The sequence below is a fragment of the Orycteropus afer genome, unplaced genomic scaffold (genome assembly GCF_000298275.1).
Source record: "Orycteropus afer afer isolate SDZICR_OR568_19922 unplaced genomic scaffold, OryAfe1.0 scaffold00039, whole genome shotgun sequence".
Taxonomy (NCBI): Eukaryota; Metazoa; Chordata; class Mammalia; order Tubulidentata; family Orycteropodidae; genus Orycteropus; species Orycteropus afer.
Window position 1 is genome coordinate 6,961,316 of NW_006921626.1, and position 18,914 is coordinate 6,980,229.

The window sequence follows — 18,914 nt, forward strand, 5'->3', positions numbered from 1 at the left end:
TGTGTGTGTAATTGACCATGCAAAGGCATTCAACTGTGTGATCATAACAAACTGTGGGTAACATCACAAAGAATGGGAATTCCAGAATACTTAATTGTGCTCATGAGGAAGCTGTACATACCAAGAGGCTGTGGTTTGAACAGAACAAGGGAATGCTGCATGGTTTAAAATCAGGAAGAGCATGTGTCAGCACTGTATTTTTTCACCATACTTATTCAATCTGTATATTGAGCAAATAATCTGAGAAACTGGACTATATGAAGAAGAATACAGCATCAAGATTAGAGGAAGACTGATTAACAACCTGTGATATGCAGATGATACAATCTTGCTTGCTGAAAGTGAAAAGGACTTGAAGCACTTATTGATGAAGCTCAAAGACTATAGCCTTCACTATGGATTATACCTCAACACAAAGAAAACAAAAATCCTCACAACTGGACCAATAAGCAACATCCTGAGAAATGGAGAAAAGATTGAAGTTGTGAAAGATTTCATTTTCCTTACATCAACAATCAACATTTATAGACGCAGCAGTCAAGAAATCAGATGTTGTATTGTTCTGGGCAAATCTCCTGCAAAAGACCTCTTTAAAGTGTTGAAGAGCAAAAATGTCACTTTGAAGACTAAGGCATGCCTAACCCAGGCCATGGTATTTTCAGTAACCTCATATGCATCTGAAAGCTGCACAATGAGTAAGGAAGACTGAAAAAGAGGTAATGCCTCAGAGCTGTGGTGTTGGCGACAAATACTGAAAGTACCATGGACTACAAAAGAACAAACAAATCTGTTCTGGAAAAAGTGCAGCTCCACTCCTCCTTGGAAGCAAGAATGGCCAAACTTTGTCTCACCTCCTTTGGTCATGTTGTCAGAAAGGACCTAGAGAAGGATATAATGCTTGGTAAAGTGGATGGTCAGAGAAAAAGGGGAAAACCCTCAACAAGATGGATTGACAGTGTCTACAACAAAGGACTGAGCATAGCAAGGATTGTGAGGATGGTGCAGGACCAGGAAATGCTTTGTTCTATCGTACATAGGGGCACTATGAGTCAGAAACAACTCAACAGCACCTAGCAAAAACAACATACATATGTATATGTGTGTGTATATGGAGCTCTGGTGGCATAATGCCTAAGGCATTTGACTGGAACAAGAAGGTTGGTGGTTCAAACCCACCAGCCACTCCATGGAAGGAAAACTGGGCAATCTACTTTCATAAAGATTTACTGCCTCAGAAACCCAAAGGGAGATTGCTATGAGTTGGAGTCACTCAATGGCAGTGAGTTTGTCTCTTTTTTTTTAATGTGTGTGCATATGTGTGTGTGCATATGTATGCATGTATATGTGTATGTATGTATACATGTTGTATGCATATGTACCTATATATGTATATACACATATACATATAAATGTGTGTGTGTGTGTGTATATATATATATATATATATATATGTATGTATGTATACAAGGAGCTCCGGTAGCACAGTTCCAAGGCATTTGACTGCTACCAGAAGGTCGGTGGTTCAAACCCACCAACCACTCCACAGAAGGAAGATGGGACAATGTACTTCCATAAAGATTTACCACCTCAGAAACCAAATGGGTGTTGCTACGAGTTGGAACTGACTCAATGGCAGTGTATTTGGTTTGGTTTGGATATATGTATACATCTATATACATATACATATAGACACATGTGTACAAATCTATATATACATACACATGCATACATGTGTACACACATATATACACACCTACATGTACATGTATATATACATATGTACATGCATACATATAAATACATATTTCCCCCCCACTGGTTTTGCTTCTCCAGAGAATGCAGACTAAGTCAGGGGGAAAAGGTTATGCAGGTCATAGTCTAGGGGTCATATTTGGCTACAAACATATTTCTGTTTGGTGCACACAGTATTGGAGTTGATAGTTTATTTGCTTATTGATTGTTTGCTTACTTTTAATATGGATTTGTTGCCATTCATTTTAAATTGGAAGATTTTTTACACACAAAAAAAGTGAAATTCCAGTTGCTCTTGAAAACGTAGAAGACTGGGCAACATGTAGTCTGTATTCTCATGGAGCCATAATTGCTTGTTCTGAGTGGCAGCTCCCTCATTTATGAGGGAGGTAATAGAATTTGGAGTCCGTGGATGGTGCAAACAGTAAACATGCTTAGCTGCTAATCCACTAACAGATTGAGCCCATCCAGAGGCACCTAGGAAAAACAGCTTGGCAATCTACTTCCAAAATATCAGTCATTGAAAACTTATGGAGCACAAATCTACTCTGACATGCATGGATTAATCAAGAATTGGAGTCTACTTGATGGCAGTTGGTTTTGTATAGTTTCATTTAAGACCAATTCAGTCAGTATCAGCCATTTTCATGCCTTTCTGGAATTCACTTTCTACCTTTGTATGTTTGTCTCATTTACTTCTACTCTATCTACTCTATCTAACCTTAGTGCATTATACCCACATACAAGGTGTTTGAATAAATGAACATTTTGGATGTTAACCATGTTGCTATTCATTATCACTTTTTCTAAAAGAAAAAAAAAAGACATAAAAAGGTATAAGACTCAAACAAATCTAGCAGTGTCATTCTAGCTCTGCAAAAATCTTTGGTTGAATAAAAGCTGTGATATAAACAGCTTCCCAGCAGATATTCAAAATGGCTGCACCCCCAGGACAGCCGCTGGCAAGTCCACAGGTCTGTTTGTCTCCTTCTTCATTCTTTTCCTTCCTGGTTGTCAGGCAGCAATGCAGTCCTTGCCCATGCAGTCTTTGGTAAGGAGAGCCAATGCTTAGGCTGCTACCAGGAAGCATTAAAAATTGCTGTGCCCTCACAACAGCCAGCAGTCCACAGCTCCATTTGTCTCCTTATTCACTGTTTTCATTCAGGTTCTTCTACTACTTGGCCATTAATCAACTTCTTTATCCTTCCCTTCAAAGTTCAGGCTTCTAGAATCATCTTCAATTGGATTCAATTGGTTTTTCATTGTTTTATTGCAGAGGGTTTGTGTAGTTTGTCTGCATATTTTGCCATCTTGCCAGATCTCAATATATACTCTTTTATGTCTGTTTTCCTTTGTTCAATATTATATTTAAGGAATTAGTCCCTTGGGTTGCACACAGCTATAATTCATTCATTTTCTTTGCTGTATAGTATTATTTTGAATTATTTTGCCACAATTTGTTTATCCAGCATTGTTTTAAAACAACCTTGATCCCCACTCTGAGTCAAAAGATTTGAGATTTTTTTTTAAAACCAGATCTCATGTTTTCTGCAACTTCGGTGAACAAGATTTGAGGGGAAGGTAGATCAGATGTGCTTCCTTCAGACATATCAAACATTATTTATTCTCAAATTGTCATGGTTCAAAGATGACTATTGTATTATTTCATGATCCAAGAAATGGGTATTGAAGGGAAAGCAGTTCACTTTCACTTTTCTAGCCTCTAGGATATTCACCAATCCTGTTCTCTATCACAATCTTGTCTACAAAGAACTTAATCATCTTAATATTCCAAAGAAAATCACACTGGCACATTATATTGCTGACATCTTGTAATTGGACTGATGAGCTGGGTGTAGCAAATACTTCAGATGCTTTCAAAAATCACATGTGTCCTAGAAGGTAAGAAATAAACCCTAATCCTGGTAGCAAGTACTATATCAATTAAAACCCAAAACAAACCTGTTGCTGTCGAAGGTATTTGAATTCATGGTGACCTCATGTGTAGCAGAGTAGAACTGTGCTCCATAGGGTTTGCAATGGTTGTAATCTTAAGAAAGGAGATCACCAGGTCTTTCTTTCATGGTGCTGCTGAGTGGATACAAATTCCCAGCCTTTCCATTAGTAGTCTGAGTCAGTTCTGACCCAGGAAATAGAAACCACACTAGGCATTTCAAACAAAAGAAATTTAATCCAAGGATTTGCTTACACAGTTGTTGGTTGCTGTGAAGAAGTCTAAAAGAACAAAGATAGTTGTTGAGGTAAGGCAGAAATTAGGAACTCCAGGGAGCAGCTACCTCCCCTAGGGCTGGGAGAGCAAGAGGGAAGAGTTGACTTTATCAGAACCTCAGAACTTGAGCAGTGTTGTGTATCTGGTGCTCAGAGTGCTTGCAGAGCAAAGAGATTATCTTCTCTCTCCTTTCACCTTCTAGTCTCCCACCAGCACCTCATGTTGGCAGAACCTACAAAGAAATCAGGTGACAAAGGAGTTCAGGAGTTTGCAAAACAGAAAAGCATGGGCTTGACCTGCAGTCAAACCAAACCCATTGCCATCAAGTAGGTTCCAAGTCATAGTGACCCTACAGGACAGATTAGAACTGCCCCAAAAGGGTTTCCAAAGCTGTAATTTTTATAGAAGCAGACTGCCACATCCAATCGCTTAACTACTGCACCACCAGGGCTCTGGCTTGACCTGAACTATAGGTAATAGTAAAAGTAAATAATAAAAGAACTAACAAATCTGTCCTGGAGGAAGCGCAGCCAGAACGCTCCTTGGAAGCAAGAATGGCCAGACTTCATCTCACATACTTTAGTCATGTTGTCAGAAGGGATCATTCCCTGGAGAAGGATGTCAAGCTTCGTAAGGTGGAGGGTTGGCGAGGGAGGGGAAGTCCCTCAACGAGATGGATTGACACAATGGTTGCAGCTAAGGGGTCAAATACAGCAGGGATTGTGGAACTGGCGTGGGACTGGGCAGTGTTTCCTTCTGCTGTGCATAGGGTTGCTGTGAGTCGGAGGCAACTCGAAGGCATATAACAACAACAGCATAGGTAAATAAATGGTGCAGCCTTCACTTCAAGGTTTAACCTATTTAAGAAGACTGCAATCTGGTTTCTTGGGAATATTCCAATAGAAACTCCTGGTCTCTGTTGAAAACTTGGAAGTACCGAACTCCCAATAAAGTGGAAAGCTGTTACCATTCCTGAAGTGTTTGGCATCTAAGAGCTGGCCATGCCCCTGAAATCGTAGCTTCCAAAGCTGCAGCCCTTGAACACATACCAGGGGAGTGGAAGTCAGAGGTCATACATACTTTCCCTTCTTAACCCTGTCTGAGCTCAGTGGGGCACATACCAAGGGTGAATGCCTTACAAATGTTACACCACTATCACCAGTTGATGTTGAATCACCTCTGAATCCTTTCTACCTCCCAGGTACTCCATAAATGTTACAAGAACTTTCTTAATATAATAACTTGAAGTTTCTCAGAGATTAGAAAAAATGAGAGAGATTTAAGACTACCATTTTGTCCCCCACTATCTGGGACTGACTCGACAGTAGTGAGTTTGGTTTTTGTTTTTTGTTTATTCTGTTAGGAGAACTTGATGTGCAAACCCATGATGGGGCAACAGTTAAGCTGAATAAAGATTAACATCTTACCATAAAAGGAAAGCCATATCTGAGGACTCAGAAGGAAGAAGTTGGAGATTAGCTACCACCAGAGGTACTAATATGTACTGCGGAAGATTACAACTAGCTTTGGAACAGGCTTGCGGACAATAGAAAGTAGCCTTGTTGAATGGAACTCACTGAATAGACACTGAGCAGTACACATTGAAATACTGAGTAATACCAATCCAGAGTAAAAGAAACTAAGTATACCTGAGAGTATCAGGAATCCTTGCTCAAGGACCCCACTGTCTCCCCCAGCTCCCCAGAGTTCATTAAGCTAAAGCTCTGCATTTGGTATCTTCAACACGCCAAAAAGTAAAGCACTGTATGTTGACCACACTTGGCACAAATGTGTTTGATTAAAAGAATAAATATGTGAGTTTCAGGGGCTTAAAAAAAAACAGCTTCCCTCCACCAAATCTCCATCAAACATGTTTATTCTGACTCTTGCCTTGGATACCATTTTGTCATCACCAGCAGATCAAAGGGACAGAAGTAGGAAGAAAGAAGGCTAAGTGTGGCTGCCCCTTCATATACAAGGGGCTTTGAAAAAGGCTTATCACAACTCACTATATACATTCATGTGGCATGCTCAGAACCTAAGGCCAAAATTCTGTTCAATTGAGGTAAAGGCACAATAGATATGATGTTACATAACTTAACCAACATATTCTTCTTGTTAGTTGCTATCAGGTACACTCCCACTCATGGAGACTTATGTACAACAGGAAAAAAAAAAAAAAAAACATTTCCCATTCTTGCTTCATCTTCCAACTTCTTGGTATACTGGAATCCACTGTTGTGGCTATGATGTCAATCCATTTTATTGAGGGTTTCCCTCATGTACACTGACCCTCTACTTTACCAAACATGAAGTTTTTTTCTAGTAATTGGTCTTTCCTGATTATATGTCCAAAGTAAGTGAGCTAAAGTCTCATCAGCCTCACTTCTAACTAACATTCTGGTTGTACTTCTTCTAATAATGATATATTCATTCTTTTGCTGATCCATGGTACAGTCAATATTCCCCTACACCACAGTTTGGATGCATTGATTATTTTTCTGTCTTCCTTTTTCATTATCCAAATTTAATCCCACTTAGAACAGGTTTAAAGCATTAAATAAACACTTTCAGGAGTTTCCTGTGTCAACTATTTTTCAGTCCACAAGTTCTCCTCCATGATATAATTTGAGGGAGTCACTGTCCACCTCATCCAATCTTCCTCATAGTCTGAACTAAACTCCCTGTGCCAGCTTCATCTGTCCCTGGAGAAGTGATTCCCTGAGCCTCAAGTCTATGTCCCTTTCCCTCCAGGTTAAAATCATTCTTCTCGTAGGAAGTGTTCAACTTGGCTAGCTTGGGCAGAATTCTTTCCCTAGACTCTTCTGGATGGGATGTCTTTGCCTCTTCCCAGTCTAGGCAATATGCACTACTTCCCCCTTTGTCCTACATTTTCTCTTTAATAATAAACAAACAAACAATATCTCCTTATCCTTCCCTCCTGTTTTAATTTTCTAGTGTTGCTATAACAGAAAATACAAAAAATGTATGGTTTTAGCAAACAGGGATTTATTCTCTTACAGTTTAGGAGGCTAGAAGTCCAAGTTCAAAGTGCCAGCTCTAGGGGCTGAGTGAAGGCCCCTCAACCTTGGGCTTCAGCTCTGCCTCTTGCTCCCAGCCCATTTGGAGCTAAAAGTGTCTCTTAACTCAGGCATCCACTGGCTCCTGAGGCTGACAAATCCAAGGTTGACAAGCAAAATGGCACAGTCCCAAGATTATCAAGAAACATGACAACTAGTTCAAGTGCAGAAACAGTCCCAAGATTAGCAGGCAATATGGTAGGCTGCTGAATGAAGACATGGCTAAATGCAGGGTCCAAACATGCCAAAAAACTAGAGACCTTCCTCAAAGCTGCTTCTTATATACAGGAAGCAGACCACATCCCTAAGGCAGCTACTCAGCTTCTCACAGCAGATTCCACCATGGAGTTGATTACCAGTCTTATCACGGGAAACAACTACATCCAGCTGCCCAACCACTCAAAACCAGGCCCTGTCATGTTGACATATAGCCTTAACTACCACAATTTCATCCCTTGTCAACTTGGCATCTATACAAATCTCCTTCACTAGGTGGCCCAAGTCTCTTAGTCCATCTGAGTGGCAAATTTATCCCCTTGTGTATGGCAGCCCTGCCCCCTCACTTTTGGGCTATGGCCCCATCCAACTGGCCCTCAATGGCAGCCCTTCACTCCAGAACCAAGTTGGTGAAGACCTGACTCTTTGAAACGTAGGAGGCTGTGGTGGTTCCACTCCCAGTGGTCATGGTTCTACTCTTTGAGGGTGACGCAGCTCTGTTTCCTGTTTCCTTGGTCTCTCAGCTTCTGCCAATTAATGCCCAAAAGCAAACCACTCCACCAGAAAGCTTCTTGACCAAAGGCACTCAGCTTTCTCTCTCCATGGGCCTTCAAGCCTGTGGCTCCATCTCATGTTGGTCTCTACCAATTAGTGCCCAGAGGCAACCCACTCTGCCAGGAAGCCACCTGCCCAAAAGCATCCAGCTTTTTCCTCTGTGGGCTGTTAAGCTTGTCACTGTCTCTCATGTCAGTCTCTCAGTTCTGCTCCCACCATCTCTCTGCCAGTCTCTCTGCCATGGTCTCAGCACAGGGATCTCAGGTCCAGGACACACTTCACTCCTATTTCCACATTTTAGGCAACTGTTAGAACAGCACCCTACTCTCAGTACCAAATTTACTACCACACCTCCTATTAACCCTTTCTTCTCTCCATATTGTTGTTGTTGTTGTTGTTATTTGCCATTGAGTCAGCCCCGACTCATAGCAACCCCTCCTTGGGTTTCCGAGGCAGTATCACTACGGAAGTAGGAATGCCCAACCTTCCTTCCGAGGAGTGGCTGGTGGGTTTGAACCGCCAGCCTTCTGGTTAGCAGTCAAGTGCCTTAGGCACTATGTACCAGAGCTCCTAACATCTCCCATTAAAACTCAATCTCACAGGAATTATGAGCAATTCCACTCATTGTGAGCAAGATGAAAACTCTTGTTCAGACTATGTGCATAAACAGGGCCTCCATGTCTCTCCTGGGCCTGACTAAGCACCCATACCTATGATTTTTATGAAGATTCTGTGGGTGCCTTTCTTTCATCACATTCATTTTAGTTTGTACTTTAAGTAATTGTGGGGAAATTACTAAAATAAAAATGAGGGACTCTCAGTGGATTTCAATTATCCATATTTTTTTCCTACCCCCAAGCATGAGTAACCAAGAGTGGTCCACACTTATTAGCAACTTTGTGTGATCCAGTGAGACAATGAGAGATTCCTGGTTCCCACAGGCTCCTCCATTATAATTAATTTCATCCTCTGAGTGACATTTTCCACACCCCATCTTATTTATACTATAAGAACTAGGACCAGTGAAGCAGATTTCAGGAGAGTGATTTTACCACCTTCAAGCATCTGGGTTCTGTTTGAGATTGGTTAGTGAGTTTATTAGCTGTTAGTTAGAAGGTTTTGTTTCATTAACAACTTTTCAGAAATATGTTTGGAGAGTTAAACCTAGTTCAGAATTTTCTCCAGGGTTCTCTTCTGACCATTTCCTCTGGATAGGATTAGGAAATAGGATTAAGCACCTAAGAAAACAAAAACCAAATGACTCATTGGTAAAGCTGAGGGACTCAGCACAGGGGGCAGGCAAGATACCCTTCTACCTTCTCAGCAGGATACCCTGCCACCTTCTCAACAAAGAGACCTTAACAATATAAAGGGAAAGGGAGGAATTCATTCTGACCTTCCACCAAAATAAAGGGGATAAAGAGGGATGGGGGTGGAAGAAACTCATTGTGACCTTCCATGGCTACTGTGGAATTGTATCTGTATAGATCCTCTCCTTTTCCTTGTCAAACCCAAGCAGCAGACAAAATTGTGGGAAAGCCTTCTTCCCAGTCTGCCCCTTCCCTCAGTTCAATTCTATTTTTCCCAGAAGTTTGACATTCCCCTTGCTTTTCTGATCATACCCCATCCTCTTGTGGTCTGGACCCTTCAGAAATTAAAAAGCCAAAACGAGCTGCTGTCAAAGCAGTTCTGACTCATGTTCAGTCCACATACATCAGAGCAGAGTTGTGCTCCACAGGGTTTTCCATGGCTGATTTTTCAGAAGGAGAGCACCAGACCTTTCTTCTGAGGCACCTCTAGGTGGACTCAAACATCCAGCCTCTCAGTTAGTGGCCAAGTGTGTTGACCCTTTATGCCATCCAAGGACTCCTTCCAAAATTCAAAGGTCATTTAATGCTATTAGCCCTGTTCTCTTCTCTAAAGAAACAAAAACATGCACAAAGAGCCCAGATTTCAAGACACACATGCACTCATGCAGGCCCACACACACAGAGCAAAGATTTACCGCTCTGAAAATGTTGCCCTTTTACAGATTTATTCATTGAAAAGTGAGAGATTCCCCTTCTGGCAGGGTCCTGGAGGGGTTGATGGGGGAGGGGGGACAGGAGACAGAGAGGCCTACATATTCAGGCAGCCCACCCAGGCTCTAAGCATCTGGTGGGGCTTGGGAGGATTTGTGGAAGGGGAAGGAGAAAACATAAATCACAAAGATTGGAGGATTGGAAATACCACTCGTCCTTGGAGACAACTAAGACTTTAGAGCTGTTTTGAACAGCCAGATGCTTCAGGGGCTTTATAATAACATCTTGTACATCTGCAGGTGGATTAGGACCTAAGTAGGAAAGCTCCCATTTCCAGAAGCACAAACTGCACAGCAGTGGATCTCAAGTGGGGACAATGGCTTAGTAAATTACCTGGAAAGCTTGTTGAAGCTAAACGTTCCCACCCCTGAGACTCTAAGAGACATCTCTGAAGCTCTGGGGTCATCTTGCATAGCTATAAAAGTTCCAAGTTATTCCATTAACTCATTGACTCATTTTACAGTACTGGAAGGGTGAGAGCTGGCTCTGAAATATGTGAATATCAGGTTGCTATAGAATTCCAGCTGTCTGGACAAGGCAATCTAGACAAAGGCAATCCCAAAGATGTCTGTCAGGGGCAATATAGTGGCATATCTTGAAGAGCTGTATATCTTGCTACTTATAAACACAGCACCTGCTCTTGTTGTTAAGTGTCATGGAGTCTGTAGTGACTCACAACAACCCTGTGGACAACAGAATGAAACACTGCCCTGTCCCGAGCCAGCCTCACAGTCATTACTATGAGCCCACTGTTGCAGCCACTGTGCCAATCTATCTCATTGAGGGGCTTCCTCTTTTTCGCTGACCCTCTACTTTACCAAGCATGGTATCTTTCTCCAAGGACTGGTCCCTCCTGATAACATGTCCAAAGTACATGAGATGAAGTCTTGCCATCCTCACTTCTAAAGAAGCATTCTGGTTGTACTTCTTCCAAGACAGCACCTGTAAAGGCATTTAAAAAAAAAAAAAAAAAAGAGAGAGAGAAAGAAATTAATACAATCTTGGATAGCAGATCTAAGCTAGCAAAAAAAAAAAAAAGTTAATGCAGTCTCTTAAAGTTAATGTACAACTAAGACAACAGGACAGTTCTTCTGAGCCTCCATCCCAATCAGACCACTGTGGATGGAGTGAACACTTTGTAAAAGGGAGCATGATCAACTAGGATCCTTCCAGAGAACCACAGTGTCGCATTACCAAAAGGAAGGAGGGATGGTTAACAAGGAAGGCTGGAAGCTAAGGGAAGCAGGAAAACAGCTCTCAGTTCCCTGAAGGGCTATGCTAAGAAAAGACTGTGAAGCTACAAGAGGGAATAGTGAAAGGAAGGAAAGGGAGGCTCTGTGAAAATCATTTTACAAATATAAGTCTTCCCACAACCCTAAAAGGTAAGTGTTATCATTCCCATTGATTCAGACAGAGAATCTGAGGCTAAAAAAATTAAATAATTTACTCAACATGGATAGTTTTCAAGAAATGCAAATGGGATTCCAGTCTACAACTATGTAATCCCCAGCCTTATTCTTTACTCCCCATCATCTGTCAGTTTGTTGTACTGTGGTCCCTTGCCTGTTGCTATGATGCTGGACACTACACCACCAGTACTTCAAATACCAGCAGAGTCACTCATAATGCACAGGCTTCAATGAGCTTTCAGACTAAGAAAGACAAAGAAGAAAGGCTTGGTGATCTACTGCCAAAAATCAGGCAATGAAAAACCTTATAGCTCACAACATAATATTGTTTGACTGAACTCAAACATGCCAATGATCATGAAGATTGTGCAGGCCTGGGCAATACTTTATTGTTATACATAGGGTCATATGAGTTAGATGGCAGCTAAGAACTACAACCTTCTTTATTCCATTCATTTACTCAATAAATGAAAACTGGCATGTAGACATAAATATTAGAAGAAAGAAGATGGGAACTTGATATAGGAAAGAATTGCAGTGGATGCTGTGGGTTCTTCACCCCAACCACTTGCCTCATACCCTTTCCTGATGGTATTCCATTCCCCCAGCTGGTAAGAGCGTTGACTGATAACTGGCCCCTTCTTGAAAGAATTGTCTTCTACCCAAGAAGAGACCAGCTCGCTGCCTCCACTGTAAACTCCCCAACACCACAGACCTTAACCAGGGACAAATTGGCATAGAGGCACAAAAGGCCAGACCCTTTGCCTCCCAGAGAGATCAACTCTGTGACGTATTTTGTGCTCCAAAACTCCCCATAGAATCAGACATATGGAACAATAGAGGAAGCTAAGGCCATAGTGGGACCTGTACTGCAGTGTGACATCTCCTGATGAAATCTGCTTCCTTTCTCTCCCTTCCATGGGTGTTGATCCTAAGGGCATTCCTTAATAAATAACCCACAAGCTAAACTCCATCTCTGACTTTGCTACCTGGAGTACCTAACCTGTGACAAGGATTATCCAATAAACATCTTATGGAAAAAAAATTATGGTCCCAAAATGCAATTCTCTTTTAATAGTAGTATCCCAAAGAGAAGGAGCCTTGGTGGCACAGTGGTCAAAGTGCTCAGCTGCCAACCAAAAGGTCAGAGGTTCAAACATACCAGCTGTTCTGCAGGAGAAAGATATGGCGGTCTGCTTCTATAAAGAGTACAGCCTTAGAAACCCATGGGGTAGTTCTACTCTATTCTGTAGCGTCTCTATGAATTGGTATTAACATGACAGCAATGGGTTGGTGGTTTTATCCCTAAAAGAATATATAATTCAGTTCAATTCAATAAGCATTGATCAAGTACAATAGTGAACAAGGCAGATAGATGTGGTCACTGGCCTCAGAAGTTAATCATCTAGTGGGGAAGACTGTCATTAAACAAGTAATTAATTGAATAGATGCACAAGCCTTCAGATTCCTGAAGGTGAAAGATCAAGAGTTAGCATCTCCTCTTTCCTAATGTGAAGGACACATGCTAAGTCCCTAACTGTAGGAATTTGATTTCAGATTGCTATTGAACTGATTCTTAAGAAACTTCAGAGAGAATTCCCAAGAGGGCCTCTTACTTATTCTCTGCTGCCTGCAGAAGTCAGGATACTATTGCAATCCTTTCTGCACATCTCCAAGGTTTAGGTATAAAGATGAGTTGTTAGAGGCTGAAATCTGAGGAAACGGGCTTTAAAAAGTTGTCCACCCAGTCCTCCTGCTCTCCAATGGAAAGGCTCTTAAATAATTGCAAAGGAACAATTTAAAAAAAAAAAAAAAAAAAAAAAGCCAGTGTTTGTACAAACTTCCAAAAGGGAGAGGGAAGAAGAATATACCGACAGGGTTTGAGTCACACAATCCCACCCTCAACCAGCAGCCACATCAGTCCAGAAGATAGCACTTCCACCCATGACCTACTGCAGGAAAAAAGTGGCCACCCAAGGACAACCAGGCATTTGTCGTTTTTTAGGTGCGGAAATGGGAATTACTCAACTGCTCTTTATGAAATTCAACTTATGCAAAGGGGTGTTCCCCATTCCCCTGTGAGACAACTTTAATTCTGACTATAGGACAGCAAGGAGCTCTGGTGGTATAGTGCCTAAGGCATTTGACTGCCAACCAGAAAGCTGGCAGTTCAAATCCACCAGCCCCTCCTCAGAAGGAAGATTGGACAATCTACTTCCATAGTGATACCACCTTGGAAACCCAAGGAGGGGTCAATGTGAGTTGGATCTGACTCAATGGCAGTAAGTTTGAGTTCTGAGAGTAGTAGAGCAGAGGCATAATGTGGATTAAAACTACCACAAGAAGCCCGCCCTGCATACAGAATCACAGGGCACTGCCTCCAGCATATGATAACCCAGCATTGGTGCACTTTGACCAGTGCACCAAGATACTAAGCATGAAAGGCATGCTTTTCTTGCTCCCAAAAGCTTCAGAATCAAATGCAATTTAAATGTTAGGGGTTGAAAGGAAAGGGATCTTTAATGAACTTGGAGGATGAACAGCAAAGCTCGTTTTTTAATGATTAGAACCAAAAGAAACCAAACACACTGCCGTTGAGTTGGACCCAACTCAGAGCAACCCCTTCTTGGGTTTCTGAGGCAGTATTAATACAGAAGTAGATTGCCCAACCTGTCTTCCAAGGTGTGGCTGGTGGGTTTGAACTGCCAGCCTTCTGGTTAGCAGTCAAATGCCTTTTTATGCCACCGATTTCCCTTAATGATTAGATGTTGTTGTTGTTGTTATGTGCCATAGAATCGGACCCAACTCATAGCAACCCCTCCTTGGGTTGCCGAGGCAGTATCACTATGGAAGTAGATTGCCCAACCTTCCTTCTGAGGAGTGGCTGGTGGGTTTGAACCACTAGTCCTCTGGTTAGCAGTCAAGTGCCTTAGGCAGTACGCTACCAGAACTCTTTAATGATTAGAAGGAGACATTAGTTGTAGGCAAATTGCTGGGCCAGGAGGGACCTTCAATGTGGAATCTCCACATAGTGAAGATTCTAGGAGAAAGGGACCTCTAGTTGGAAAAAAATGTTTCAAATGACAATAATAGTAAAAGATCTAAGGTTGGTTCTCCATCCAAAGCATGATTTAGGGGTTGCTTTGGTCATAAGTAGAATGTGTGAAAGCTGGAGCATCTCAATTGTCTTATGGGATAAGTAATGTCTTCTCCCTCATCTTTTTCCCTAGAACTCACAATGATTGCAGATGGTACCACAGTTACACACACACACACACACGGACATACACTTCCTGCCCAGGTTCTTTTCCATCTGTCTGCCTTCCAAAGTCCCCTGCTGAGGTCAGAACTGTCTCTCTCAATGGTCCAGCTCCACACACAGATCATACTTGGATTAAGATATAGGAATCAAGTATTGTCCACCCAGTCCTCCATCAATTGCTTAGAACTAACCCTTCATTCAGGGAGAGCACATACCATAATGGCTCAGAACAGAATTTGGGGTGAGATGGAGGTGGATTTACATCTCATCAGGCTCCTTCACTTCTCTGATGAGCAACATTCCCAGGGTCACCTCCAGGAGGCAACATTCACATAGAGTACAATGTGAAAGATGTCCCAGAGTTGCGCACTGCAGTAGCCCTAGATATTCACTAGAAGTGACTAGTGTTCACTAGTGTTATTTGAGCAAGTGCTTAACTGTCATGCCTCCAAGTTGTTGTCAGGATTAAATCAGATGATATAGTAAAGTTCTCAGTATAGAGTTCGACACATTGAATGCAATCAATAATTAGGAGCAACTATTATCTGTAAAGAAACTCCGGTGGCACAGAGTGTAGGGCATCTGGCTGTTAATCAGAAGGTCAGATGTTCAAACCCACAGCTTCTCCATGGGAGGAAGATGGGGTAATACACTTCCATAAAGATTTATAGCCTTAGAAACCCAATGAGGGTTGCTTATGAGTCGGAATCAACTCCATGACAGTGAGTTTAGTTTTTTCTTTAGTATTATCTGTAAAATAAGGGAGGCTCAAGCCTACACAAGGACTATCAGAGGAGCTTGACTAAGGGTTTTATGAACAGAAGTCTAGAAGCTAGAGATTTTCCATCTCTACCTATAACCCTCAAGTGATATGTCAGCCAACCTCAAATTGAGGTAGCTTTTTATTGTCTAGGTTATTTATGAAAAGGAGTGAATTTGAGGGAAATAAAGTCACTCTGGGGCAGCAGAGGTCCTAATTAGAATGATAATAAGCAAACAGCCCTTGCCTCCATACCACACCATGCCTAACCCTATGGCCCTAGTGTCATGCTACTTCATCCTTAGAACAGGGAAACCACCAGACCCTTACCCATATTCTCAGGTAAGGGATTTAGATATAGACATTAAAAAGATAAGAGGTGAGTACAAAGGAAGATAATCTCTTCCATTTTTATCAAGTTGTACACAATTTTTTGTATAGTTAGTTATACAGTGACCTTCTCAACTGAGATTCCAGAAGAGAGGTAAGCCTAATGCTCTAAGGCAGACACTTTCATACCTACACATAAATTAATTTCTATCCTACATATGGTACTATCTAGGAGAACTGAGAAAACAATCAGTCAAATCCTTTTCTGTGTCCTGTGGTTCAGAAGAGGAGCCCATGAGAAAGATAAGGCAAAATCTTATTATTCCCAATTTGCAGATAGGGAGACTAGAGAGGTGAATCACCTCCAGTGACAAGATAAGTAAATGGCAAATTCTAAACTAAGTGCTCCTTTGTCATAAATAGATGGATCTAAGGAGACTTTGGGTGATGCAAATGGTTAACACACTCAGCTGATAACCAAAATGTTGGAAGTTTGAGTCCACAGAGATGACTTGGAAAAAGCCCTGGATATCTACTTCCAAAAACTCATCCATTGAAAAACCTTTGGACCACAGTTCTACTCTGAGACACATAGGGCTGTCATGAGTCTGAACCAACTCAACAGCAACTGGCTTTTTTAAGAAGTGTCTAAATCCAGCATCTGTATCCAGATCACACCAACAGGACATCATTGACTCAAAGAGTTCCAAGGAGGAAGGAGCTTAAAGTGTATCTATTGGAATAATCTCATTTTACAGATGAGAAAGCTCATTTTAACAGATACCACTATAATGTCCACTTCTCTCTGATGAGGTTGTTTCCACATCCCAGTTAATAGTCCATATTAATATTAATATAACTTTGCTAATGTGAATACAATGAATGCTGCCGAACAGAAAGGATGCCACAGTGACAGACAGATTCACAAGTCCTGTCTTGTCACAATAAGGCAAGTAGTGTCATATTTATATGCAGTGCCCTGACTTGCCACAAACTAGCAATGTGACCTTAAGAAAGTCACTTCAACCTTTCTGAGCTGAAGTTTTCTCATTTGTATAATGCAAGTGGCAGGCTGGACAAGAAAAAACATAGTGGACTTTACAAATGCAGAACTGGATTCAAGAATTTCTGTTTCCTTAAGGGTCCTTCCAATTTTAAAGTTCCTCATTTGCAAAAGGGCTCTAAGAGATCATTTACACCAGTCTCCAACTTCAAGGAAGCACACTCTAAACTACTGTTTGTTAAAACCAGCTGTAGTCCCAATCCATCCTCTGGGTGTCTATTATTCTGCTGATTACTTGGGGAAGGTAGTTATTTAAATTCTGATTAAAGTACAAACCAAATACCTCCAAACAGCCAGACTAGCACTTCAGTCATTAAAAAGATGAGAGATTCCCATTCACCAAGCCCAAACCTGAAGGTCACCATAAGCTTTGTGCTGGAGGAATGGATGCATACTCACATAAGTAGAGCCCACTTCTTTAGACCCCCAAGATTTACTACTTTAATATGAGGTGCCACCTGATCCTCTCCAATTCCTAGAGAGTAACCTGGGTGCAAAGCATTTCCAGCAGTTCAGTCTTATGGGGCTCAAGTCTTTCTGATGTTTACAATGCTCCTAAAAAAGAAAGACTATCAAATGTCCAAAGGGAGCCACAAAAAACAATGAGATGTCAAGGTATAGAGCCAAAGAGATTACAGAAAATCCAAGAAGACAACTGTAGCAAGTGGCAGGCTGGACAAGAAAAAACATAGTGGACTTTACAAATGCAGAACTTGGCTCACAAATGAGGTTATTTTCTTACTGTTTTTATTTAAGGAAATAATAAAAAGTAAAAAACAAAATAAAAACTACATAACAAATGCCCACAGCCTCTTTACTCAGAATTGAAAACTAGCATTTTGACACTGAAATTGAAAACATGACTTCCTCAAGGCTAAAAACAAATAAAAGCAGAGTAAAAGATGAAGTGCCCTTTACATGCCACCCTCCGCCCCTCCTCTTTCCCCAAGGTACCCATATATATTCACACACAGACACACACACATGCACACTCATAAGACCATTATCATAAATTCAGGATCTAAACATTCAATCCATTCCACAATTCAGTTTTTGTACACATGTTTATAAATCTAGATCAAGTCCATTGAAGGGGATTTGGGATGCAAGGACCATCTGTAATAACAAAATCACAATGTTTGAATTTTTAATTCCTTGTCATGTCTCTTGGAAGCTATTGCACTCAGGATGCTTTCTATTTATTATATATTTGTATAATGGTTTACAAATAGATGGACAAATATATGTATTTGCATATATATGATAAAACAAGATGTCATCAAGTAAAGTCGTTACTCATGGTAACCCCATGTGCATCATAGTAGAACTGTGCCCCTTAGTGCTTTCAATAGCTGATTTTTTGAGAAGTAGATCACCAGGATTTTCTTTTGAGGTGCCCCTGGGTGGATTCAAACTGCCAACCTTTGATTTAGCAGCTAAGAGCTTAACCAGTTGTGCAACTCAGGGATTCTATATATATTATATAATATGAATATCATATGTGTTTTGTTCTACTGTGCATAGGGTCACTATGAGTCGGAGATGACTCAACTGCACCTAACAACAATGAATATTTATTCCATGAATTATGAGGCCCATTCAAGGACACTTCCACTCACAAGGCCTAAATACTTTGTTCCATATTATTTTCTGTGCTGAGCTCACTATGTTTATGAATCATGTAATCATTTCCTTTGTTGCTGTTGTTTTAATATTTGCTAAATATTTGTGCTTGTCCTCTTTTTTATTGTGATATGAAGGCTTATCATTTTTCTTTGAGGTTACCTTATGATTTATCATTTTCTCCCCGAGTTTAGAATAGTCCATTCTATCTTGCAAATATTTTAACTTCCTCACTATTTAGAAGTTCTGTAACTACACAGTCTTTTCCCTCTTTTTGTTTGTAGTTGTCCTCACTTGCCAAATTATGTCTCTGGCTCCCTGTTTATAATCTTACAAGATCATTTTACTTTGGGTATGTCCATAGCTGTGGTTTCTGGGTTGTGTCATCTTGTGTATTAATGGTCTGTTGTTATTTGCTATTTCTGGTTCTCTGTTCAAAGGACTCACTTTAGTACCTCTTGTAAGGTTGGTCTGGATTTAACAAATTCCCTTAGTTTCTGCTTATCTGGAAATCTCCTAATTTCACCATCATATTTGAGGGACAATTTTGCTG